Genomic DNA, 27,625 nt, shown 5'->3' on the forward strand with positions numbered 1-27,625 from the left:
CCTTTTTTTTTAGTAAGCCTGGCTAAGGGTTTGTCGATTTTGTTTATCTTCTCGATAAACGAAACATTAAGATTCTTACTAATTTTGAGTTATCTTTAGTCTCCATTGAATTAGTAAGAAATTATAATATTTAACTCCCAAGAACAGCCAAAAATACTACCGTAACACGAAAGTTGAACACCTTAGGGACTTGGGAAGTTATGTGTTGCTTTCCCTAGGATGCTGCCTGACTTAGGAAAAAGATCAGGAGTGTGGGAAGGGCAGGCCATTACTTATGCCCCAAGTACACTTCCCTATGCTTCCTGGAAGACCTGAACTTGAAGGAAGGTTATTCGAAGGACTTTGGAAATGTGAATGTAGCTTCCTCTTCTCTTTCTCAAAGATCTTTTTGTTTTAAAATGGTGTATCCCATCAGTAACAGAAAAAGTAATGAATATACCCCAATATAGGTTTATTTACCTCTAAATTATAAACGTTTTCCATGGCATTAGGCATAGTCTACGTGTGTGTGTGTGTGTTTGTGTATATCATACAGAGATGTTAGAAATTAAGAAAGATGAGATAAAGAAATATTTATTTCTAAAAATGATTCTTCTTATATCACTAGAAATTAAATTATTTTCACTTTCACTAAATATATTAATAATATATTAAGATGTGGTGAATATGTTTTATTATTTTTTAAAATCTTGGTTTAATTAGTTAGTGAAGAGTGATTTAAAAGTCTGATACTTACTTCATCTTATTTTAATACTTGAGTTTTTGTTTTTGATTTTTGACCATCAGAACTATAAAAGATACATCACAAAGATATTAAGATCCAAATGGAAGAAGTGCATTGTTGACTTCTTATTTATTTTTATTTACCTGTATTTGGCAATTATGCAAAGTTTCTGTTGAAAAGTGATTATTAAATTCCCCATTTTCCTGGTGCCAATTAGATGCTCTTACAAACTAATTAAAAAGTGGTATATTTTTATAATTTTAACAAGTGGGTCTACAGACAAAGGTTTATGCAATTTTGACCCATTTCTTAAACATATGAAAATATAATACCTTTCTATTAGTTTGGAACTAATTGAACTAATCGTTTCCATCTTTTAATTGCCTTTGGAACTAATTTATAGTTTAGAAAAATTATAAATAGATTAGAAAAATCTGTCTCCAAGTTGTTCAATTGTGCAGGTGAGAAGGTATTTTTTTAATAATTGACACAAACATGCTCTCTCAGTAGCATGAGTGTCTTTTGAGAAACATTTACTTGCTCATTCATTTAAAAAAGTCACTTTTTCTTTGAAAGAACATACTGAGTGTTATTTTTTCTGAAATTCTTGTTAGGTAGCACAGTACTGATTGTTACCTGCACAGAGAAAGGGCCAGTAAATTTGGAATGGTTGACCTTCATTTCTTCAGGTATCAACTGTGACATGCGACCTTCTGACATGCAGACTGTGTGAAGGTGCCAGTGTCAATCCATTTGTTACAGTTTAGTACAGCTTAGTTTATTTTCTTAGATTAAAAAAATCAACATAAATAGAAGCTCTAACATTTCTTCCTGTGCCCCAATGATTTGTTTTGTGCATGTATTCCACTTTGGAAATCATTGGTTTAGGGGATGTGTACAGAGACCCTATTGCCTGAGGGGTAAGTCATCCTGAGCTGGGGATGGTAGTGTTCCTTGCGTGTCCTCTCTCCCAGGCAGACATGGAATAGGTGTAGCTAGGATGGCTAACTCACGTGCCTGTGTGGAAATCCGAACTATCATTCTCCATGCTGGCTTCTGCCAGAGCAATCCTGTGAAGAAAATGCATCATTTTTCTTGGGAAGGAGTGCCCCAAACTTTTGAACTCCATTCATTCATTTTCCTCTTAAGTCTTCTGAAAACACAGAATAAAACCTCTCTTAGGAGTTTCAACAAATTCCTATGTGTGAAAGTCCACTTGCCTCACATGAAAAAAACTCTGTCACTGGTAACGTGGAGGGGAAGTGTCATGGCACGGTCTAAAGCAGCAGGAACCTCCAAGCAATCTACCAGAAGCAGATGGGCAAGAAAAGCATGTCAGCCTAGCGTGGTCTAGAGAAACATTTTAGAGGCAGATTATCCGAACAATTTAAGAAGAATTTTTTTCCTCATCTATAAAATGAGAGTAACAATAGTACTTGCTACGTAAAATTTTTCCTGCGATTACATGAGATAATGCAGGTCAAGCTTTGGCTTGCTGTTAATATATTATATTATTCTTGTTATTGTCACATTATTATTACTATTAGTTATTGTTCTTATAATTATTATTAGTTTTTTGTACACGACATTAACATTTTTTTTTTTTTTTTTTGGTGAGGAAGATGGGCCCTGAGGTAACATCTGTGCCCATCCTCCTCCACTTTATATATGGGATGCCACTGCAGTGTGGCTTGATGAGAAGTGCATATATTTGCGCCCGGGATCCGAACCCTTGAACCCTGGGCTGCTGAAGCAGAGCTCGAACTTAACCCCTATGCCACTTGGCCGGCCCCTATTGTTATTATTTAGATAGTTTTTCCCCCACTTTCCCATGTGCCTTTCCTGTGTCTGAAGAAGAATTACTAAAGGAGGCCTTAGGTAATGCAACTTAAGGCAAAGATGGGGACAGACACTCTCTTACATTATGACAAACAAGATGTAATAATAATAGCTAGCATTTACTGAGCACTTATTATCTGCCAGGCACTCTTGTAAGTGCTTTACATGAATCAACTTGTTTAATCCCTTCATAAGCCCGTGAATTAGGTACTGTTATTACCTGCATTTTACAGCTGAGGAAACTCAGTTACAGAAAGAAGTTGAATAATTTATCTAAGGTCACCCAGACAGGAGACCTTTAGTCAAGTCCAACCAATCTAGATGATATCAGGATGTGAATCCTGAAAGTGTGGAAAGTCTGACTATATTTTAGATAATCTATCTTGAGGTAAACCATAGTAGGTCCTTGTGCCCTGTCCCCTCCTCCATTGTTGATGAGAAACTCCTGGGACCAGTCCAGCAATGGAACACAGTGGAACTGAATGATTGGAAACCTACAGGAAACTCAGCATAAGAGAGAAGACTCTGGGCTCAGGGTAGGGGATGGAGCCAAGGAAAAAGACCAGAAGAGGAGGAAGAGAGACAAGAGGTGGGGTCCACGGTGGAATATTGGCTCTTCTGGTTAAGAGTGGCAGCCAAAAGGGATATGCAGAGTAGGGTTGCAACAACAGAAATGTTTTTTATTTTATGTGCTACACAAATCGCTCTGGCCAAGGGACAGAATGGTGGTTGAAATCCAGCCTACTGCTCTGCTTGCCCGCTCTCTAAATAGCTCCGGTGAAAGGAAATGAGAACGTCCAGTATAGTAAGAATGGAAAGAGATGACAAATCTGAGAGGCATTTTCAAAATGCGTTAGATGTGTTTGGTTGAAGTCTGAAGAATAAAGTCTGGAATCTTGGAGGTCATAGTGGAGTTGTATACATGGAGACAATAGACGTTCGTGGGATTGGAATAGTTTTCCTTCAAGTGAGCTTAGGTCAGGAAGAGAAAAGACTCAGGGGAGGATTTGGGGGCAATAACTAATAAAATGAGGCACGGAGGAAGAAGAGGCAGTGAAGGAAACTCAGAAGAAATGGAGAAATAGGAGGCAAATCATGAGAGATGAATGTCATAAAAACCTTTTTCGTGAATTTGAGTTTGGTGGAAAACATTATTTTAGTTGTTCAGTACACAGTTCAGCACAAATAAGAATGACTTAAAACATTATTAGATATTGTACTTGGAAGATCTTTGGTGAACCAAGAGGAAGCAATTTGGGTCATGTGTTGGGGAGTAGCAGTCATGTGCATGGAGTTTGGAAGTGAGGGATAAAGAGATAGAAGTAAAAGATTTGTGAGTAAAAGAAACGGAGAGTGGAGACATAACATGAGCAGTTGCTGGGTCTTGGGAACTTTATTTTAGGAATATAGAGGAAAAAGAACCAGAAGAAATATAAAAACTGAAGTTGAAAGTTGGAGAGGTAAAGCCAGACACTGGAGGCCACAGAAAGCAGGGGCGTCAAGGACCCAAACAGAGAAAAAGCCTTAAAAGAGACACTTCCCTCTTGGAAAATAAAAATATGCAAGAAAGGAGAGGTGAGAGTGTAGATAAATTCTTATTTTTCATGAAACATTAAGGCATAACCTTTAGTTTCTCAATGGAGGACGAGGCAAGATAGGGAAGTGGGGGAGGGCAAAGACAGACAAATGAAAAGAGTTGGGAAAGTTTTTGGAGCAGCCACTGTGGGGAATGGGAAGAGAAGTCAACCACAGAGAAATAACAATTCAGAGCATTGTTCTTCGATAGATATTTATTGAGTACTATTTATCTCATGATGTGGTGCTGTATGGATGCGAGAGGGGAAAAAACCAGCCTTTCTTTGCCAGCCAAATTCTAGTTGGGGAGCCAATACACAAAAATAGCTGCAAGATGAGAACCAAGTGAACGTATGCAGTAAATGCCAAATGAATTCAAAGACAGCTATGGTAATGTTTCGTGGAGGACAGAGACTGGAGGAGTGCTTGGAACTTGGGCAGGCCAAGATGGGTGACGGTTAGGGGAGTTTTAATGGAGAACATTAAGTCCGATTTGGGTCAAAAAGAAAGGTAGGAAAGTAACCTTTTTAGATATAGACGTATAGGTAGGGCATTACAGGCACAGAATTTAAATCAATGGACCAAAAGAGTGTAAGCGCCAAACTAGCTCACTTTTACCCGGGACACAGTCTTCATGTAATCAGATCACATCTAGGTCTTTTTTCTAGAGAGCCTTGTGTGGCAGGCTGAAAAGTTTGGACTTCTCCCAGGAGACATTAGAGAGCCATTGAAGGTTTTTGAACTTGGGAACAATATAATTAAAGCGATGTTTAGTAACATTACTGTAGCTGATGTGAAGTACAGATTGGAAAGCCACATTAACAGTCTAGGCAAGAAGCACTCGACTCTTTCGTCACTGTTTAAATTCCAGTGCATGCTGTAATCACGAGGAGAATTCCTGGTTTTGCCTCATTATCATAGATTCATCAGTTTTCCCCCTTTTTTTCCTATCTTTGATTTCTGGTCCTTTAACTCCTCCAAATTTTCAGTCTTCTTTTTAACTCCTACTCTTTCCTCTTGGCCTTGTTGGTGTCTTCCTCTGCTCTTTTGTCTGAGCTGACCTGCTCTCTGTTCTGACTCGATTCAGAGAGTAGCCCTGCACGTTTCAGCCTCACCATCGAGAATTCTGATAAACTGATGGCCTGTGTCATTCTGTGCCTAATGTTACTGACGCTGTTCCATAATAGTTGCTATACTTTAATGGTTACTAATGTTTGATGTCTTTTTTTTTTGGCTGAGGAAGATTCACCCTGAGCTAACACCTGTTACCAATCTTCCTCTATTTTGTATTTGGGCCTCTGACACAGCATGGCCACTGATGAGTGGTGTAGGTCCAGGCCCGGGAACTGAACCCGGGCCACCAAAGTGGAACACGCTGAACTTAACCACTAGGTCACCAGAGCTGGCCCATGTTTGATGTCATTTTATCATGTGAATTCAATAAAGTATTTCTGTCTTTTTTTTGGTATTATGACAAACAGATGAGCATATTAAATTTAGTTTGGTTGTATTTGTGAGTGGAAGATAAGGATAATGGAAGATAAGGATAAGAAACTTACAGTTTCTTATCATTTTATTAAGTCTTCACTCAATTTTAGTTAAATTTGAAAGTCTTTAAAATTAAGGTCTGAAAATCATATACGGTCATCGGCCATGTAACAATATTTGGGTCAGTGACGGACTGCATATGCGACAGTGGTCCTGTAGGTTAGTACCATATAGCCTAGGAGTGTAGTAAGCTATACCAACTAGGTTTGTGTAAGTATACTCTATGATGTTCACACAACAAAATCGTCTAACAATGCGTTTCTCAGACATATCCCCATAGTTAAGTGACCCATGACTGTATATTAAATTGATCTTTATGTTCTCCTTAAAATACTAAAGTATTGCTATTGGTTTCTATCTGGATAAATTATTTTTCTATTTAATAAATTTTCTATTTCTGCCTTCTTTTACAGTGACTTAGTAGCCAAAAAATAGTGAATATTAAAATATATGAGGTGAGGGGCCAGCACTATTCATCAAGCCACGCTGAGGCGGTGTCCCACATAGAGCAACTAGAAGGATGTATAACTATGACATACAACTATCTACTGGGGCTTTGGGGAGAAAAACGGAGGAAGACTGGCAACAGATGTTAGCTCAGGATCAATCTTCCTCGAAAAAAAAGAAAGGGGGGGCAGCTTAAAAAAATAAATAAATAAAATATACGAGGTGAAAATATATAAAGGGTGAAAAATGAATAGAAAAAAATCTTGAATCTCGAATATGGGAATATCCACACACACGTAGTATATTTCCTATGCCATTTGAATCTATAATAACCTTCCTTTTAAAGCATCATTAGAGTAGTTTCTAAGGATCTCAAATTATTTTTAAGTTACTTAAGGCTTTAGGAAAGTAGAAATTCTGAGTAGTTAATACTTAATGCACATTGTACTGAAGGCAATAAGAAAGCATCAAGTATGTAAAACTGACTTTTTAATTATGAGATATTTTATGAAAGATTCAGTCCTGCGCTTCTGCTTGAACACTTCTACTTGAAACCTTTTTTCTTCCATTTTCTTCAGTGAAAGAGGACAATCAAACTTGGTTTTATCTTGAGAGTTCGAGAAGGGGTAAAAAATGAATAGAAGGAATTCTTTATTCTGGAAAATGGATCCATTTTGAAGTTCAACTGAAATAAGCAATTTTTAAATTCTGTAAAGAAAGTTATATTTGGCTTCATAATTAACTTGATTATTTGGTTTAGTATGTAAACAAAGTATAATGTTTCTTCAAGCCTATGAATAATCACTTTTAAGCAGGACAGATTAAGTGAAAGCAAAGGGGGCCAACAGAAATGGGAGGGGCCATGGATCTGTAGCTGCGTGGAGGAAGAGGGCAGTACTTTTGGGGAGTGCAATTTACACGAGCATCTGGGTCTTTTGTCATGTTTTGGATGGATGACCTGAGTCTGATATATCGGTGAATAGCATTAACAAAGGTCTGGTTGTCAAAGGCTGGGAAGAAAAATGCAATTAGCCACAGCAATGAGGTGATGTCTGTGTTTGGGGGAAAAAAAAAGATACGTAACTGGCAATAGAAAACACTGAAATGATGCTATCAATAAAAGGCCAGATTTGTGTGTGTCTATTAAATAGTGATCTTAACTCAGTGGGAGATGACAAAAATCTCATTTTTTTGGTACTGTTTGGTTCATGTGATGCAAGTGAATGTGTACCTGTTAAACTAGAAAATTATGTGATGAACTCAATGAATTTGTAACTCACACCAGACTAATTTCACCAACCTGACATTTGCAATACTGTTTGCTTCTATTTAAAGAAAATTAGAATTACATAAAAGTGCACTGGAGTCCAAAAGAAGTTTGCTCTTTTTTGGTCTAATTTTTTTTTTCTCTATAAACCATGCCTTCCAGAGTAGAGAACCATATCTAATCTCCCAATTAGGTCAGGCCCCAGGATAATCAATCTCTTTTAACAGCAGATGCCTTGCTTTAGCAAATGAATGCTTGGTTTCAAAAGCAGTTTTGTGTCGAGAGAGGAGTGCAGTTGGCATGGGTGATTAGAACTCTTTTAAACCCTATAAAAAGCTTCTGTAGATTGTTTTATGCCCACACTTTGTGAACTGAAGTAAATGCTGTATATATCCATCTTAAAATGAACATGATGGGGACTTGATACAGCCTGTGAGAACATCTACATGCATATAAATGGTATTATTTGAAGTCCAAAACTTTTATGACCATTTGAGTTAAATTCTGATTTGGATAACATCTAAAACTAGTATGTATGTTTTTAGTAGGTGCTCTTCATATTTATTAAGTGTGCTCCTTAATGACAGTAACATAATTGTTAGAATAGCATTTTTTAAACTGCAAATACAATGATAAGTTAACATGATTCTCATGTTTATTGTTTCGACTACATATACATTACTTTGTAAATGCCTTTCTTCATATCTGATGCCTTTACAGTTCATATTCATGCCTAATGTAAATGGTCAGTGTGCAAGACAACTTTGAAATCAAGAAGAAATAATTTAAAATTAGAGTTTATAAACAATGTGTATTAAATCAAAACTGTAAATTGACTTTATTTTGCTCAAAACTCAACTCATTTAATCTATGTTGAAATATAGTGAAATATTTTTCAATATGGGATAACAAAATAAAAACTCTAAGGCCTCAATAAATTATTTTAGATAATCATTGTTCAAATCCTGATGGCTGGAACTCATCAGCGAGGCCTGAAAGTGCTACATAAAATAATTCAGGAGGCCACATAAGTACCTATTTCCTTTTTAAGGAAAGCCCATTACGTGATTAAAAGCATTGAGTTGAAACATTTGCAAGATAGTTAAGAAAAAAAGCATTTGCCAGCATATTTTGGATGTTATCATTTCAACTTGATTGTATGATGATCAGTTCTACCAATTTTTCTATCCTCTTAAAAATTGTTTAAATCATGCCCAACCTGTGGGAAGTTTATATTTTCCACAGTGAAGGCTGATAAGACATCTGTGGAAAAATTAAAAGCAGATGGTCCTTAATTTAGGAAACGTTTGACGCTAATTACGTCTTACCTTTCACACAACTTAAATGTCGGTAAATGTATAGGATTACATTACTTTTTTTTTTTGTGAGGAGGATCAGCCCTGAGCTAACATCTGTGCTTATCCTCCTCTTTTTGCTGAGGAAGACTGGCTCTGAGCTAACATCTATTGCCAATCCTCCTCCTTTTTTTTTTCCCCCAAAGCCCCGGTAGATAGCTGTATGTCATAGTTGCACATCCTTCTAGTTGCTGTATGTGGAACGCGGCCTCAGCATGGCCGGAGAAGCGGTGCGTCGGTGCGCATCTGGGATCCGAACCCAAGCCACCAGTAGCGGAGCACAAGCACTTAACCGCTAAGCCATGGGCGGCCCTACATTACCTCTCAAAGTAAGATTTTTAAGGCTAAATTGGTAGATAAGATAGAAATCCAGTGAAACAAGATTTTTCAAATTCAGACATTCTTAATAATACCAAATACCAAAATAGAACTGTGACAATTCACTTGTGCTTATTCTAATGTATAACAACATTTTAATATAATTGGTAGAATGGCTTCTGTACATTAAGAATCTTAAAATTTTTAACTGTAAAACAGTTTAATGTCCATATCTGTTACTTAGCTACATTTTAGATATAAAACTTAATTTAATTTAATTATTATAGCATGTAAGGCAGTTTACATTTGGTTTAATGAAATTAACACTTAGGTTTCTACAACAGCTTTCTTACTCAGATTCCAATGATTTTCATAATCCAGAGATTTCCAAGCTGAAATTCTTTGTTGTCATGGAGCTCTTGTCACTATGTTTATACATGAATTATTACTTCCTTAGACATGCACACACATTCACACACACACACATACACTATAATACGAAAAAAAAGTCTGAAAGGAAACATACCAAAATGTTAACAATATCTTTGAGTGATGGATAGATTTGGGGTGATTTATAGAATCTTCTTATTACGTAGGCTTACATTTTTAATAATTTTTTTATAATTAGGAAAAAATATAGCTATTTTCAGTTTCAAAAAACATATACATTACAATTCCAGCATAGGTGACAGATAATTTGACAATAATTTTCTCCTGTCCTCTTGAATCTCTGTAAGAGCAAATATTCTATTCTTTCTTTGGCTCTACTAATTTGGCCGTGCTGTTGAAGTCAACCACTCAATGGAAGTTACAACTGAATAATCATAAACTGTAAAGAGCATGTTATGCTTAACGCATCCCAGGAAGGATCCAAAATAACAAACAGAAAACATGGTAAACAGAAATTGTATCTAGTCAGGATCTCAGTACCCCTTTACACTCTGAAAAATTATTGAAGATCCCCAAAGAGCTTTTGTTCATGGAGGCTGTATCTATGGGCATTTATCACATTAGACATTAAATCTGAGAAATTTTTGAAATGTTTATTTATTAATTCATTGAAAAATAACAAGGAATACCCATCAGATATTAACATATATAATATAGTTTTTCCAAAACAAAATATATAGTGAGAAGATTGGCCCTGTTTTCCATTTTTGTAAGTGTCTTTAAAGTATGGCTTACTAGAAGACAGCTGGATTCTCTTCTCTGCTTCTGCATTCAATTTGTTACAATATGATATTTTGGTTGAAGTATATGGAGAAAACTCAGTTTCATTCAAATATGTAGTTGGAAAAGGGAAGAGCATTTTAATAACTTTTTCAGATAATTGTGGATATTCTTCAATATTACACCAAATCTCAACAAGTAGTAGTTTGTTAAAGATGACACGCAATGTGAAATCTGAAACCATATCGATAAACTTTTAATACTTTCAAAACTAGCCTGTGTCTCAAGGAAGATTTCCAAAAGGAGTCTAACTTTTTCTTTTAAAAAAATAAATTGTACTATTCCAATAACAATAAAATAATCCCAAGCACATGCTGAGGGTAACAGTTTAATTTGCATCCAAGTTGTTTTCTAGAACATTCAAGCACTGCTCAAATCTCTGAACATGATTTCTTAATTCTTAGATAAATCAACTTTAAAGTTTACTATTTATTGCATGGATGAGGTCTTAAAGCCTTTACTTTTCATCTTTTTGGAGATAACTTTATGTATAAATTAAGCAGATATGAGCAGCATAGCAGTACAATAAAGGTTTGATCAATGGTTGTTGGCATGGTGTTCTACTGTTCCAGATTTCAGTCCTCACCATAAGTATAAAAGAAAGTAATTTCCAAACAAAACCTTTGCTTGAGCCCTGAGAACCAAAATATTGATTTCCAAAGGAAAATATTTGTTTCAATGGTAAATTTTTATACCAGAAATCAAAGCCAAAATACACATTTCCTTTTATAACACTAATATAATATGACAGATATTATTTAAAATAATTTAGAATGTTCCCACACATTGCTTTTGTGATGTCTCTTTTCTTTGCAAACATTTATACAAAACGTCTCAACAGTGAACGGATTATAAAAACTCTTTAAAATCCCTTTTCTTTCAAAATTGATGTCTAATAGTTTCCACTAGAAAATGTGGATGACATATTTTCATGTTCTTTTTTTTAATGACAAAAACAATGATGTCATTCTTTACTCGTAAGTCAAATAGCAGTGCTAGAGGATTCCTGCAGGTGCGGCTATTAAATTTATTCAAGATTCCAAGGAAACCATCCTTTACCCATCCTACGCTCCTAAAATAGATAAGGTTCCTCTGTTGTGCTCTCTCATTCCTACAGTCTTGGATTTCCCCACATTACACTCATTGCACTTGATAATTATTTGCACAGTCAGTTGATTAATATCTGCTTTTCTCACTACACTGCAAGCTCCGAGAAGGAAGGGTCTGAGCCAGCTTTTCCATCTGATGTCCGGAACCTGGCACAGTGTTTGGCACATGATAAGAACTCTGTAAGAGTCGCTGAATGTATGACTAATTGAATACCGCCGGGCATTTGATGACTTTAGATTCCACAGAATATTTTCTTGCACGTTTTATATTTTGGGCTTCTCTATCCTCCATGAAATTAGCTTTTGTGATAAATCTCAGTTCTTGTTTCTTTCTCACCTCCTTGACTGTTCCATTCTTGTCTTCTTTCATGGCATTGTGTTTTAATTTCTAGTTCCTTAAGGCAAGCATGAAGTTCTGTCCTGCCCTTTACTATTTTTCTCTTTTTACACCCTTTCTCTCAATGAGCCATAACCTCTGTGATTCCCAAATCTAAATCTCCAATCCCAGTCCCTCCCTCAAACTGTGGTTCTGATCCTTCCAGATATTCTCTGTAGATTTCCAACGAGATGTCCATCCTTTTTTTCAAGCCAATAGATCTATGACTAAATTCATCGTCTTTCTTACTATATCAATTATCTCTTGTGCTTGCCTGTGTGTCCTGGTGGAAGCACCATTCTTCCAACTTTTGTGCTGTTTTCATTCTGGCTCTCACTGAGTCCTACCGGGTCTGTCACCCAGGGTCCATGTTTCCATCCCAATTACTATCACACGAGCTCACACTTTGGGTATCTCATGTCTGTCCTGTTGTAAAGGCCTTTCCACCTCCCCTTCCCTGTGCTAGTTCTCTTGGTTTTAATACATCCTGCTCACTGGTGTGAGAGTAACCTTTCTAAATCATTGCTTTCACCACGCAATTCTTCTCTTAAAAACTTTCAGTCAATTAATAATTTGAACATTGCCTGGGTATTTGATGGTATTAAGAAATTGTTAATTATTTAAGATTTGATAGTGATATTATGGTTGGATTAATCAAAAATGTCCTTATCTTTTATACCTACATACTGAAATATTTATAAAAAAGATATGATATCTAGGATTTGATTCAAATAATATGGAATGGGAAAACGTGGATGGAGTGTAGACAGAATAAGATAGGTCAGAGTTGATTCTTATTGGAACTAGGTGATATGCACACGGAAGTTCACTGCACTGTTTTTTTATAATCTTGTAAATGTTTGAAATTCTACATAATAAAAAAAGTTTTTAAATAAACTTTTTAGTTCTGTCAGTGTTTATAAAATAAAAATCCAAGTTCTTTATTTAGGAAATCAAAGCCACAAGCCAATCCCAGTCTTTCATCCTAGTGTCATTGGCCAGTGTCTCCTACATATATCCTCTGCTGATGTAACAGAACAGCAATGCATACGATCGTCTTTCTCCAGTTCTCTGCATTCCTGTACATTTCTCACCACAAGCACATTGGCTGCAGATTGCCTTCAGTCCAGACACAGGATAGTTTGGAAATGCTGTAAATACTGCTGGTAATAGCCCTCAACCAATAACTAAAAGGGTTGGTTATTAAATTCTACAACATTTTTCTCTCTTGGGTGGATCCCCCAGAAGTCTCCAGTGGATGAGAGTCCCAGTTGCCCGCACTGGTGTCTTAATCTTGAACACACCTTGTATTGCCTTCCTTCCCTTCTTGGTCTCACTTCTCCACTTCTGTACTGGTGCTTCCGAGGGCTACTGGCATCAAGTCCTAGTCTCAGGGTCTGCTTCTGAGGGATGCCAATCTCACTCAGCTGCAAATCTGCCCATTTCTGATTCTGTAACTTTGTTCAAGCCAGTCTCTTGGCCATGCATATTCTCTCTCTCTTCTCTGCCTATTAAATACACCATTGCCTTTTCTAATCTTAAATTTTAAAACAATGCCAATTTTAGAAAACTTGGAAAATGTAAACATTATACATACAACAAAAAACTATCCATGGTTACAACACCGGGGAAAGTGATTCAAGAGAGACAGCAAGGAGAAAGTCACAAGATCTTTTATGACCTAACCTTGAAGGTGACGTATCATCACTTCTGCCATATTCTATTGGTCACACTGACCAGCCCAGATACAATGCGGGAGGGGACTACACAAATGTGTGAATATCACGAGGCAGAGATCACTGAGGGCATCTTTGAGGCCTGCTAGCACAGCTAGTTTGTAATCTGGAACTCTCTGGGGAGTTTTTGAAGACTATGCCTCTAGTTAAGATCAATGCCCCTGACTCAAGACATCTTCAGGACTTGTTAAATGTGCCAGAACTACAGAAGTAGAATATGCCACCAGTGTCTGACTTTCGACCTTCTCGTATTCCTTTTAGGAAAGTCAAGCGAATTTTTTTTTTTTTTTTTTTTTTGTGAGGAGATCAGCCCTGAGCTAACATCCGCCAATCCTCCTCTTTTTTTGCTGAGGAAGACCGCCCTGGGCTAACATCTGTGCCCATCTTCCTCCACTTTATATGGGACGCCGCCACAGCATGGCTTGCCAAGCAGTGCGTCGGTGTGCGCCCAGGATCCGCCGGAACCAGCGAACCCCGGGCTGCCGCCGCAGCGGAGCGCGCGCACTTAACCGCTTGCGCCACCGGGCCGGCCCCTCAAGTGAATTTTTATCAAAGTAATTTGCTTATTTTGTTTCTTTATCTCATTAAGTGATAGCACTGTTTGCTGAATCTGAGTTTTTTTTCTTCGTTTGGGTCCTGCATATTTGTTTCTCTCATATCCTTTACGCCATCCTGACTTCTCAGTCTCCCCATAATTAGAGACAAAAAATGAGTTCTGAGTTGGCCAAAAGTATTTGACAAATCCTATCCTACTTTATCTTCCTGACAGAACCAGACTGTCTCTTTCCTGCATGGTGCCATTTCAGTATCAGCAGGAATAGTAGTAATAGTAATTGTAGTAGTAATCGTCATGGAAATAATAATAAAAATAATAATAGCTAATATTTATATTGTTTTAGAATGTCTCCTCTTCCCTGGACTTCTTTGGAATCCTGATGGCATAACTTTTGTGTGTCTGTTTCTCGGGACACAGGTAACAACTGCATCCCTTTTGTAGTAACCATGTTAGCGTGAAGCTCACTTAACAATAAGTACCACTTAACAGTGGTCTTCCTTATGGTGCCCTACTACATATTGGCAGTCTTTCTGAATCTATTTGGTGAACCTGTCAACGTGTGGAGCATTGATAGGGATACTAAGAGCACATTCCTCCATGGTTTTCTGGATCCTGGTTCCCTTAGGTAGTTACTTCAATCTGCTCTCAAAAATCTTGCCACTCTTTGTGAGATGTCTTTGGGCATTAGTCTCACTTTCTGATCTGATAACATTTAAATAATCACCTCCTTTATCTAATAAGCTCATTAACAAAAGTAGCTCTCAGACCTGGGTGGACGTCTTTTTGTCTTTATATCTATCTAGCCTGGCCTCTGATCATCTCATTTTCGTTTTCACTAGTGTCTCATCTGTCTTTTAAAATCTCAGTCTTCTACTTTCTTCTATTTTAATGACACCTTCTTCCTTTCTTTGTTATTATTCTCAAACTTCTCCTTTTCTGCTAATAAGACTCAAGCATGCTTATTTTTCAAACCACTCCCCTTCCTTCTTAATTTCTAGAGCATACCTAATGTCTAGAGTCAGAATGTTCCAGGAGCAGCTGTGTTAAATTACTTTCTTAGACTTCCCTTGTCTTATTTTCAGAATTGTTTGTTTACCTTAAGAAAAGAAGGTGACATAACCTCTTTATAACAAGAGCCTCCTCCATTTTTATTTGTTCATTGATAAAACCAATCACTCTTCTCTTGGTGGAATAATAGTTTGGTCTCTGATATGCAAAACTACCATCACAATCCATGCATCAAAGACAACTTGTGATACGGTTGTGAGAGGATAACTTGGAGGCCGCAGGCAAAGCTGCGTGACTCCAGAAGTGAGCCCTTCCACAGATTCCTCCTTGGCCCTGAATATAGTTTAAGGCAGAATAAGAAGGAAAATTATTCAGGGCAGCTGATGTACAGCTGCCTGTCGAGGGCCTGCCCTAAGAATTCAGAACTAGAACTCCAGGGGCCGGCCCAGTGGCGCAAGTGGTTAAGTGCGCGCGCCCTGCTGCGGAGGCCCAGGGTTCGCCAGTTCGGATCCCGGGCGGCACAGACGCACCGCTTCTCAAGTCATGCTATGGCAGCATCCCATATAAAGTGGAGGAAGATGGGCACGGATGTTAGCCCAGGGCCAGTCTTCCTCAACAAAAAAAGAGGAGGATTGGCAGATGTTAGCACAGGGCTGATCTCCTCTAAAAGAACTAGAATACCACCCATTAGTATTGTAGCCCTTATGGAATTTTGTTGCCTTCGGATTTTTTTTCAAGTCATGAAGATACTTTCCATTAATTATAAAATCATTTATTTTAGAGTTAATGTAAGCTTATAGCATAATATTGAAATTAATTAAATGTTAAAAACAACATGAATAGACATTAAAATAAGAATACGACAATATGTAGATGATCCGCAGGGCAAACTTGCTGGTGTAAAATTAATTCAAACTCTATACTTTTTTTTCTCAGTACCTGTCAATAAAAATGGCAGAGTTTTATCACGTAAAGATTCTAATTCATCACTGAACATCACGAGAAGGCCCTAACGGGAGATGAGCCTATTTCTAAATGTCCTGTTGTCACAACTTTAGACCCTCAACATTCTTCATTTTCAGTCACTCCTTTTCCTGCCTTCTGTTCTCCAGTTTGAAAGCTAGTTGTTAGCTTTCTTTTCCACTCTCTGTTCCTTCTGTTCTTCTTTTATAACTTGCTTTCTTGCTCTTTTATTTTCTTTGCTTTCATTTTTAGACTGTGATTGGGTTGATACCTTAGACAAATCACTACCATTAATTATCTGCATTTATTAATTTGCTTTGCTGGGAGTCCTTTCTTTGGTAAACCATTGAGAGGTGTTCTGGTTTTAGAAAATATTTGGGTTTGTTTGAACTTTGGTTGACACTTGATAAGCTAAGGATAGTTGTATAAATGTGAACATGTGCTACGAATGAATTCACAATCCTCCTTCTCTTTTGTTTCTTTTAGAACTATGGGAACAGTCTCTTCCTCCTCAGACTTATCAGTCTCATTTACTGGCATACCTTTATCCTTAGAGGCTTAAAGAGTATTCAACTTTACACAATTCTCTGCCTTCTCTTTATGTCAGTCATTCAAAATTTCATGTCACCAATTGCTGTCTATGTGAATAGAACCCTCCAATTGGGCTTTATCCAGAACTCCAGTCTTATCATCATCCTATTGCTCATAAAACTTCTCAAACTTCTCATATAAAGTCAGCTACTCATTTCTTTTCATGACTGAGGAAGTGATAGAATATTCTTTCATTTCTTCTTCCTAAAAAAATGACTTTCTATGAAGTTTACCGAGGCAGACAGGTCATCTTCATCTGATAATGGGCTTTGAAAATCATAGTCCTCATTCCTCCTTATCACTTTTCTTCCCATCCATGTCTTCTCATTCACTGCCATTTTCAGCTTTGGCTTTTTGTATATTCATTTCCTCTTTGTCTCTTTTTCCTCATCAGCCTGAACAATAAAATCATTTCACATAGACTATCTGGATTATCGAAGTCAAAATCATCACCAGGAGCTACAACAATATCAGGATCCAAATCCAATTGAGGATCCAAAACAGGAGCCACTTTATTTACTGATCCAATATCTTCCTCAAACGAATGCAAATACTGATTAAGGAAATTAATTCCAGGCCCTGGAATTACTGAAGTTTCTTCTTTCTCACCTCTCCTGTTACGTACACTTAAAGTATTTTTGGGAATAAGTGTGGAGGGCCCAGATGGTTCTTTCAGGTGCTGTGGACAGTCATAATTATCATCCAAGAACTCTCTATAACTTGCTTTGTTTTGCCCATCTTCTTCATCGTTTATTTTCTGTGTAGGCAACGGAACCCTCTGGGGTGCAGTTGTATCATCTGCTTCTAAAGACACTTGAGTGGACCATGTGAAAAGACAGTTTTCCTCCCCATAAAGGTTTTTTTAAAATCTTTTACCCATTCTGCAGCCCTGTGGAGCTCACACCAAGAAGAGTAACTATACACCTAAGGATCCCAGAGTAGGTGACACATATCTCAGAAGCAGACAAGGCCCAGCTAGCAGCCACATTTTAAGGCCATGCCACACGTCTGTCTTTAGACTTTAAGTGCAGGCCTGAAGACTTGGCTCAAAGACACAATAAAAGCTGCAAATATTATTTCACCCAACAATGCCTAAAAACACCTAATCCCTACTTCAGCCACACCTGCATGGTCAGCCAGAGCTGCCAAGATTCTCAAGTTACCTGCCCAATTCTGCCTCAGCCAGGCTTGAAAGGCACCGTAGCCCAACACACTAAAGCCCCCAGCCCGGGGTCAAAACTCTGTTATTCCCCATGCTATTTTGTTCCCTCCCTCATTCATTTCCTAGTTATTTCTCAAGGTTCCCTGCTCATTTACTAGATGCTGTAGTCTGAGCAGATCAGTAAGTGCTACTCCTTTCTCCCCACCCTGAGTCTGGAACCATTCTAGAGACAGATGCAGGATTTTGAGAGAAGAAAATAATCAGTATACCACTTTTTATTAAAGAGAAAGCTGATTTCTAGAATCAGTATTCCAGACATAAGTTTTTTTTTTTTTTTGTGAGGAAGATCAGCCCTGAGCTAACATCCGTGCTAATCCTCCTCTTTTTGCTGAGGAAGACCGGCTCTGAGCTAACATCTATTGCCAATTCTCCTCCTTTTTTTTTTTCCCCCCCAAAGCCCCAGTAGATAGTTGTATATCATAGTTGCACATCCTTCTAGTTGCTGTATGTGGGACACGGCCTAACATGGCCAGAGAAGTGGTGCGTCGGTGCGCGCCCGGGATCCTGGGCCGCCAGTAGCAGAGCGCGTGCACTTAACTGCTAAGCCAAGGGGCCGGCCCCAGACATAAGATTTTAAATTAAACTCTTAGCTTCTGGATTCCATATGTTCTCGAGTGGTATTTCTACCTTACTTAGTCCAAAGTGCGACTTATTCTTTTCATAATATAACCCTTCACTAATTGCTGTGTGTTCATTAATCAATCTACTACTTTTACCTAAGTAAAATAACACTTTGGATTTCTTAGGATCTGTGGCCAAATTGATGTGCACCCGTAATTTAGACAGGGTTACCCCCTTTGCCACTGGCACAGCCAACAAGCACAAGCCTCCCTCTTAGTCATTCCTCACCTGGTGGGATCAGAAGTCAGAAAGGTTACTTCAGTGGATCAACTTCCATACGGAAGCTGAAACCAGGTAAACGGAGCTCCCATCCCGGTAGCTATATTCTCTATCAACAGGTGAGAAGTCATTTTAGCACCCCCCCCCCCCGCCCTTAAATCTGAAGTAGTTAGCAAAGAGACAGCTGATTCACAAGACTGAGCAATCCTCAGAGGAAAGTACCAGGAACATATCTAGTCTCAGCCCTGAACAAAAAATGATAACTGATACTGTTACATTGATAAGCTACTAGTCAGTGAAGAGGTTCAAATTTAGATAACAGAAGGTTTAGTTAGAAAGGTCAAATCAAATTTCCTGTCGTTTGACTTTCATGTTTTTTTCTGTCTCCAGTTTGAATTACAGAAAAGGAAATGGGACTGACCAGTTGTTAGCATTCTCCATGCCACTAAAGAATGTTCCTGCCAAATTGTGTGGCAGCTAGGCGTAACTTGGAGGATACGTTCTCATTTTGTTTTATTAACCATTGCTGTATCTGTTTTATATTTTTTATTTTCTATAGAGATACTTTGAGAATTGTTTTAGAATGTTTGAGAATTGTCATGATTCAAAAAGAAGAATCTTTGATTAGACTTGGAAACAAATAATTTAAAATATAATGTAGTTCATAAGAAAATGTGTTGATTTACATTTTTAAATAACTGATTGTGACATCTAAAGTGATTATAATATAGCAGATAGTGAGAAAATTATATCATTGTAAATATAATTCAGTGCAATAAGAACAAGAAATTAATGTTATGAAATTCCAAAACTAATTTGTTATATCAGATACATACAATATTTCTTTACACCTCTTTTTTATTTTTGTCATCAAATAGATTAATTGTATACTTTTTTGGGATTCAATTTTACCTCCTTAGTTAGCTTATTAGTTATAACCCTCTGCTGTATTATTTTATTGGTTATTTTAGAGAATATATGTACATCTTTAACTTATCACAGCCAACCTCCAAGTGATATTCTAATACTTTACATATAAATATGAACTTTAAGTATAGCATACTTTCATTACTTCTCTCTCTGTCTTTGTGCTATTGTTCTCATACATTTTACTTCTACGAATGTTATTAAGCCCCTAATACATTGTTATCATTCTTACTTTGAATAGATACTATATTTTAAAGATATTTAAATAGTAATTTAAGAAACCTTCTTTATATTTAGCCTTGTGATTACCAAATCCAGTGTTCTTCATTCCTTTGTGTAGATACCAGTTTCCACCTGGTATCATTTTATTTCTGCTTGAAGGATTTGAATATTTTTTGTAGTTTAAGTCATCTAGTGATGAAAACTTTCAGCTTTTGTATGCCTGAAAAAGTCTTTGTTTTGCTTTGTTTTCTGTAGGATATTTTTGCTGGGTAAAGAATCTAAGGTTTACAGTGTTTTTCTTTTAGTACTTCAAAGGTATTGCTCCACTTGTCTTCTAGCTCTCACTGTTTTCTCCTAGAAATCTCCTGTCACCCACTATCTTTGTGCCTCTGTATGAAAATATGTCTTTGTCCTCAGGTTGCTTTTAAGATTTTCTCGTTAGCACTGGTTTTAAGTAATTTCATTATAATGTGCCTTGGTGTAGTTTTTTTTTTCTTCTTGGGGTTTGTTGAGTTTGGGGTTCTTGGGGTTTGTTGATCTGTGGGTTTATGGCTTTAATCAAATTTGGTAAATTTTCAGCCATTATTGCTTCAAATATTTCCCCCTCTCACCCTTTTGGATACTCCAATTATATGCATATTCAGCTGCTTGTAGTCATCCCACAGTTAACAGATACTCTGCTAATATTTTCAATCTTTTTTCTCTGCATATTTCATTTTGGATAGTTTCTATTGCTGTCTTCAAGTTCATTAATCTTTTTCTCTTCCATGTGTAATTTATTAATCCCATCCTATATATTTTTTCTCTTAGATGTTGTAATCTTGATCTGTAGATGTCCCACATGGGCCACTTTTATATCTTCTATGTTTTATGTAATATGTTCAATCTTTTCTCTAACTGCTTGAACATGTGGAAAACAGTTATAAAAACTGGTTTAATGTCCTTGACTATTAATTCTATCATCCATGTCATTTCTGTTGTGAGTGATTGATTTTTTTTCTCATTATAGACCATATTTTCCTGTTTCTTTGTCTGCCTGGTAATTTTTTATTTGGTAAAAAACATTGTACATTTTACCTTGAGTGCTTAATATTTTCGTATTCCTTTAAATATTCTTGTGCTTGTTCTAGGACACAGTTAGCTGGAAACTGTTTGATCCTATATGGGTCTTGCTTTTAAACTTCGTTAGGCAGAATTAGAGCTGTATTTAGTCTAGAGTTAGTTTTCACCCACCAATGTGCCAAGATTCTTCTTAGTACCCTGACCAATGACCTGTGATTATGTGATTTTATACTCTGATGGTTGGGACGGGCATTGTTACTGACCTTGCTTGGCCTCTGGACACTGTTCCCTCTAATCTCTTCATGTGGCTTTTTACTTGGACTCAGGTAGTTTCCTCACACGTATGTACTGGTCAGTACTAGACTGAATATTCAATGGAAACATCTGCAGATCTCAAGAGTTCTCTCTTTGCAAAATTTTGTCCCATTCAGTACTCTGATGCAGACTCTAGCCATCTTCACTTCCCTGGACTTCCAGCTCTGCTTCCTCAGCTTAAGGAGACGCCTGGGCTCTGTCTGGCACCCCCCTCCCTGGGGCCAGGCCCGGGAAACTTTCTCCAGGTAGTGAATTAGGTAATCAACAGTTCCCTGTCTCTGAGGGATCACTGTCCTTCATTGCCTGATACCCAATGTTCTCAGTGATGCTGTTTCATATATTTTGTCTGCTTTTTCAATTGTTTCACGAAGGAGTGTCACTCTAGCCTCTCTTATTCAGTCTTGAATAGAAGTGGAAGTCCCATTGGTTAATTTTCAGATGTTGCACCAGCCTTACATACTGGTATAAACCCCACTTGGTCATGATGTATCATCTTTTTTCTATATTGCTGGATTGGGTTCACCAGTAGTTTGTTGAAGAATTTTGCATCTGTGTTCATAAGGGATATTGGTCTGTACTTTTATTTTTCTTATAATGTCATCATCTGGTTTTAGTTTCAGGGTAATTCTGCCTCCATAAAATAAATTAAGAAATGTTTTCTCCCCTTCTAGTGTCTGGAACAAGTTGTATATAATTTATAGTATTTCTTTATTAAAGTTTGGGTGGAATTTACCAGTGAAAATATCTGGACCTGGAATTATCTTTGTTGGAAGGTTTTTAAGGACAAATTCAATTTCTTTTATAGATATAGGACTGTTCAAGTTATCTTTTTACTCTTGAGTGAGATTTGATGCTTTGGGTTTTTTAAGGAATTGGTCAATTTCATCTGAGTTGCCAAGAGCAGTTTCTGTGGAATGCTGCAGGCAAAAGCCAGACTGGAGTGAAGGTAAGAGTTCTTTTGAGGAGTTTTGGGACAAAGAGTAGCACATAATGTGGTAGTATCTGGAGAGAAATGAGTTCAAGAGAAGTCTCTTTTATTTTTTATGTATAAAGAGAATAAAAGAATATATGGTGATAAGAATAACCCAATAGATAATTTTGGTTGCCCAATGTTTAATTCATACGGTTAATGTGTAATCAAGATAAAAAAGTATACAAATTGATTTTTAAATCACAGGATGGTGTGCAAAGAGAATTTTAATATGAATTTAGTGTACATTCTTCTTGATGTTTCGTCCTTGCATCCTAGACCAAGGCAGATTACTGAGTGGTATTCAGCAGAGAACTGCTTCACCAGTTTGAAAAAACACAAGCTGCCAGGTAACCATTGCTCTTCAGGTTTAATTCAAAATGAGAGTTATTATAGTTGAGGGGGAAGATGTTTTAATATATATTATTACTGTCCCCTCTTTTCCACCACTTGAAATTGTGTTTCTAAAATGGGAAAAGGAAAATTATGCTGATAATTTTTACTGAGTTGTGAAAATAGCCACTGAGTGGAGCCAACAGTATACTCTAATGCCCTTAGAAGAGGAGGGAGAGTCTTAGCAGCTGCTTTGCAAACACGGAAGATGGTATGCAGGCAACGTGGCATGAGAGATGAGCCCTGCTTGCTGAGATCAACAAATTATCATTGGTTTCGAGTGAGCCATCATGCAAAGGGTTGGATGAGAGTGACCTAGGCAAAGCGTATCATAAGTGCAAAATCCTGAGAGGGAGAAAAGTTTAATATAATTTAATGTATAGTGTGACAGAATACAGTGAGGAGGAATGTGTTACAAGATGAGATCTCAGATATAGGCAGGGACCAAATTATTTTGGACTTGTGGGATTTGGTTAATGTTTGATGCTAAGTAGAGGATTTCTGTTTTTAGAAGATCATTTGGGCTGCTGCATAAAGATGGATTATAGCAAGCAGGAGTAGAAGTTCACAGCAGACTATAGAGGTAATCCATAAGATGGGATATTATACACTAGGATGCAGATGAAGTGAAGTAGATGAACTTGGGGTATATTTTGGAGGTAGAATTCAAAATTTGAAATTAGACTGGGGTTAGAATTCTTTTGCTACTTGTTATATAACTTTGGACAATTTAAGAAAATCTTTCCTATATTGTTTCTCAGCTGCAAGATGGGGATTATGAGAAGATATAAAATATAGGGTTTATATCACGATGTCTGGCATGTAGTAGGCACTCAATAAATAGTAGTTATCATTCTCATCATGTCCTTTTAGCCCCATAACTGATCTTTCTGTGTCCAAATCTCTCTTCACACAAACACATCTCCACATTGCCACTAGAACTATCTTTATAAGTCACAGATCATATCACTCCTTTGCTTAAGAAACTCTTAAATCCTTCTGATCGGTATAAACCTCATGGCTTATATCAAGGACATCTATCTGTCTTTGCATCTTCATCTCTCACATCATTCTTCCTCTATTTACTATAGGCTCTGGACCAGTGCTTCTCAAATTTTATGTCCTTACAGCTTTCTAGGGGATCTTGTTAAAATGCAGACCCTGATTCAGGAGATCTGGGTGAGGCCTGAGGTTCTGCATTTCTAATAAGCTCCCAGGGAAAGCTGTTTCTGCTGGTCTCTGGACCACACTTCCAGAAGTATAGCACTAGAGTACACAAAATGCCTGCAAGGTTATTTTGAATCCCCATAACTTTGGCTCTCCTCCTCAGTCTGATCTCACAAAGGTCTCACTTTGTCCAGAGTGACCTTTCCTTATTTCTCTGCTTAGTGAAATCATTCTCATCCTTCAAGGTCTATCTAGCTCAAAGGTCACTTTCTGTATGAAATTTTCTTAAACACCCGTTTCATTCACCACTACAACTTACCAAATGTTTGCTTTCTCCCTTCCCCATGGCATTTTGTAAATAGCTTTTATTGCAGCGTGTATCATTTTATATGGAGCTGATATTTAGATTGTCGGTTTTCTTTGTTGGACAGTGTTCCTTGAGGTTAAGCATTGTGTCTCTGTTTCTTCCACAAGTTGCACAGCTCTTTGCACAAAGGGCACACGGCAGGTGCTCAGTAAATATTTCTTGAATAAATGAAACTGTGATGTGTACTTCTGAAAAGTGGTGAATCACTCTGTATGGCAAATATTGCTCCAAGTAAATAAAAAAGTTATTTTTGTTTTTTTAGCTTAAACTGCTGATTTTGCATTTCTTTATGTAATATACTCCTATTCTTCTTAAATTTTCTTCAGTGTTCTAGCTGGTCACCCAAAGCAATTACATACCCATAATATATATCTATTAATTCTTAACAGAGCAATATATCTGTTCCAGGTTGGAAAGCCTCAGGCTTTCTCTTATCTAATGCTAAGCTAAAATTTATAAAGATTATACACACTATGATTAATGATTTGTTTTAACTGTTCTACCAGAGGGTAACATGGTTAAAAGATTTTTGCCCAAAGCTGGTAAGGAATGAGAAAAAGAATGGAAATATAATTTCCTTTTTAATATTTAAATAACATAAAGAGAAAGATAGGAATCCTACTTAATTTATGTTTTAATATCTATAGCCAAATCTAAAAAAAAAAAGTTTCTTTCAAACTTTTTAAAACTTGTATTTGTCTAATGGAGAAATTGAAGAATCATGTTGGATGAAAAGTTTCTTCACAGGATGTGCGTGCAGATACTTCCATTTCTCAAGAATTCTTTAGACTTTATGAAATTTTCTCAAGGAAAGAAATCAGATTTGTCTTCTGCTCCCCTGCCCCTCGAACCCCCCAGGTTACCAACCAGGAAAAATCTCTTTGAAGTCCATTAGAACTCTTTGCAGACATTGTAACATAAAATGAGAGCATTCCCTACAATGGCTAAGCTAGAGCTATGTATAGCTATCAGCAGGTTGGACATCTTTGTTCTCAGGGCTGAGGAATTGTATTTTCCATATGCAGAACTCTTGGTGTTGCTGATTTCAGTTAAGGAGACTTTCAAATTTTAATTTACATAATATTAACACTTTTCCCTGAGAAGCGACAGTTTTATGGAGACATTTCCTTGTCCTCATGCAATCAAAAAGAAAAATCCACGGGGCATTCATTAACACTTCTAAAAGTGATAGGCTGTGTTTTTTATGCCATTTTCATTTGCACTGCTTCTGATCTTGCTATCACTAATTAAAAAGGGAATTTAGGGTAATATAAACAATGCTTTTTGGCTATACAAGAAGTTATTTTTTTGTCTGATAAAGAAGAAAAGTCTACAAGGCTTCTTGGACAAAGGATGAACATATGCTCTTTAAGGCTTGGCTCTCAAGAGGCCTTATAGTCTATCATGTTTGAGGTCCCTTCCTTTGTGTCACTTCCTTCTAGTGTAGCTTCTTTCACCTCATTCTGTTCTCCCACCTCAGCGCAGGGAGGGTACCCTTAAATCAATCACTTTGGAGGGAAGGTAGGGTTTCAATTGGCTCTTGAAATAGCAATATGATTTTAGTATAAGGAGGGGAGGTAGCCGGTTTTGCCTGGTTAGGAAAGAATTGTTAGCTGAAGCCTAGATGTAGGGAGATGTAGGGAGAATGTCAGTAATATTCCCGGGGCAGCTCAGTGACCAGTTTTGTTGGATAGTAGTAGATAATTGAAAAAGGAAGCTTGAGACCAGATTGTTGAGAAACTTCAATTTGGAGCAGGTTGTTTGGATTTTATTCAGTGCATCGTGACAAGTTATTGAAGGACTTTTTTTAAATGGCAGGACGATGGCCATATTAAATTTGGATGGACATAGGTATGAGATATCCTGGGATTACAGTGATATTCAACCAGGAAGGAAAGGGAGGAAAATGCAATAAATGAAACTGAGCCTTGGCAATTTGACCCCCATGTGTAGTCTGGTCCATGGCAAGCTCACAAACTCAAGCAGTAAATGGGCAATTACAGCAACAGGAATCATTTTTTCTGCTGGGGAATAGCAATAAAGATATTAAAGATTAATTTTGGAAGTCAGTGAGGTCACAGTGCATGTCACAAAATCTTCCCATTTGGCAGATCCCTTGCCAGTGGGGAATAAGTACAGACTGCAGTAATCAGGTGAAGAAAAGGGCTTATCATAATTGAGGCAGAGGGCTAGGGACCCGTCATTACTTGTTGAGGTTCAAGACAGAATCCCAATTCCACAGTTTGTGTGTGGGGTGAGATAGAATAGGGTGACTGTAGAGGGCTGGGATTTTAGGCCAATTAACTGGCAGAAAGTAGAGAGGCAGACAGCTCCAGGACTGAGGAAATCCAGCTGTCAGTGCTGGATCATCAGATCTTAAGAGGCCAGTCTGATGGTATATTGAGATTGTAAACTGCTGTGGAGCCAAGCCTGTAGTAGTTGATTCAGCTTGGGAGAAGAAGCAGAGAAAATGAAGCAGGGTATAGCAGAAGTTTCATACAATATCTGTCCCCTCTTGAAAACTCTTTAGTGGCCTTTATAATAATGTTCCAATGCAATAGCCTGCTATTCAAGTCCCTACCCAATATTAATAAATGTTATTAATATATTAATTAAATGGCCCTATCCTATATTATCGCTTGTGGTTCTTTATACGAATGTTCTATTGCAAGCAACTTGATTTATACGCTATCCTCATATACCTCATGAATCCCATTTTCCACTTTTTTTCTTACAATTCTCTCTTCCTGGAATGCATTTTCCTACTCCTTTCTACCTAGCAAACTTCTGTAAGATCCAGGACAACCATTGATATCCCTCTTGTTTATTTCAGCACAACGTAACCTTTCTCCCAACATCGAACTTCTTATTCATAAAATGTTTGCTTATTCTATCTTCCTGTGAGAATTCTTCTTAATCCACATTTATTCAATATGACAGCTTTATGGAGAGTCTACTGTGTGCCAGGCACTGTGCTAGGTGTTAGGAAGACTATATCCTTTGTGACAAGCTTCATTTTTTGAATTTCCTAAGCTCTATCAAAACATATCACTGGGTATATTAGTCTGCTTGGGCTGTCATAAGAAAATATCATAGACTGAGTGGCTTAAACAACAGGAATTTATTTCTCACAGTTTGGGAGGCTGGGAAGTCCAAGATCAGGGTGCCCTTGTCCCAGCTTGCAGCTGGCTGCCTTCTTGTTGTGTCCTCACATGGCAGAGAGAGGAAACTCGGGTGTCTCTTCCTCTTCTTATAAGAGCACTAATCCCATCATGGGAGCTCCACCCTCATGACCTCATCTAAACCTAATAACCTCTCAAAGACCCCAACTCCTAATATCATCACATTGGGGGTCGGGGCTTCAACATATGAACTTTTGGGGGACACAAACTCTCAGTCCATAACATTCCACCCCTATACCCCCAAAATTCATGTCCCTTTTATGTGCAAAATATGTTCATTCCATCCCGACAGCCCTAAAACTCTTAACTTGTTCCA

General features: G+C 37.4%; 1 pseudogene; it reads right to left on the bottom strand.

Moving 5' to 3' along the window:
• Positions 1-16,134: 16,134 nt before the first annotated feature.
• The window catches only part of LOC131411606 (protein LTV1 homolog), a 115,662-nt pseudogene continuing 104,171 nt past the window's right edge, over positions 16,135-27,625 (bottom strand).

The sequence above is a fragment of the Diceros bicornis genome, chromosome 11, assembly GCF_020826845.1.
Source record: "Diceros bicornis minor isolate mBicDic1 chromosome 11, mDicBic1.mat.cur, whole genome shotgun sequence".
In the NCBI taxonomy this organism is placed as follows: domain Eukaryota; kingdom Metazoa; phylum Chordata; class Mammalia; order Perissodactyla; family Rhinocerotidae; genus Diceros; species Diceros bicornis.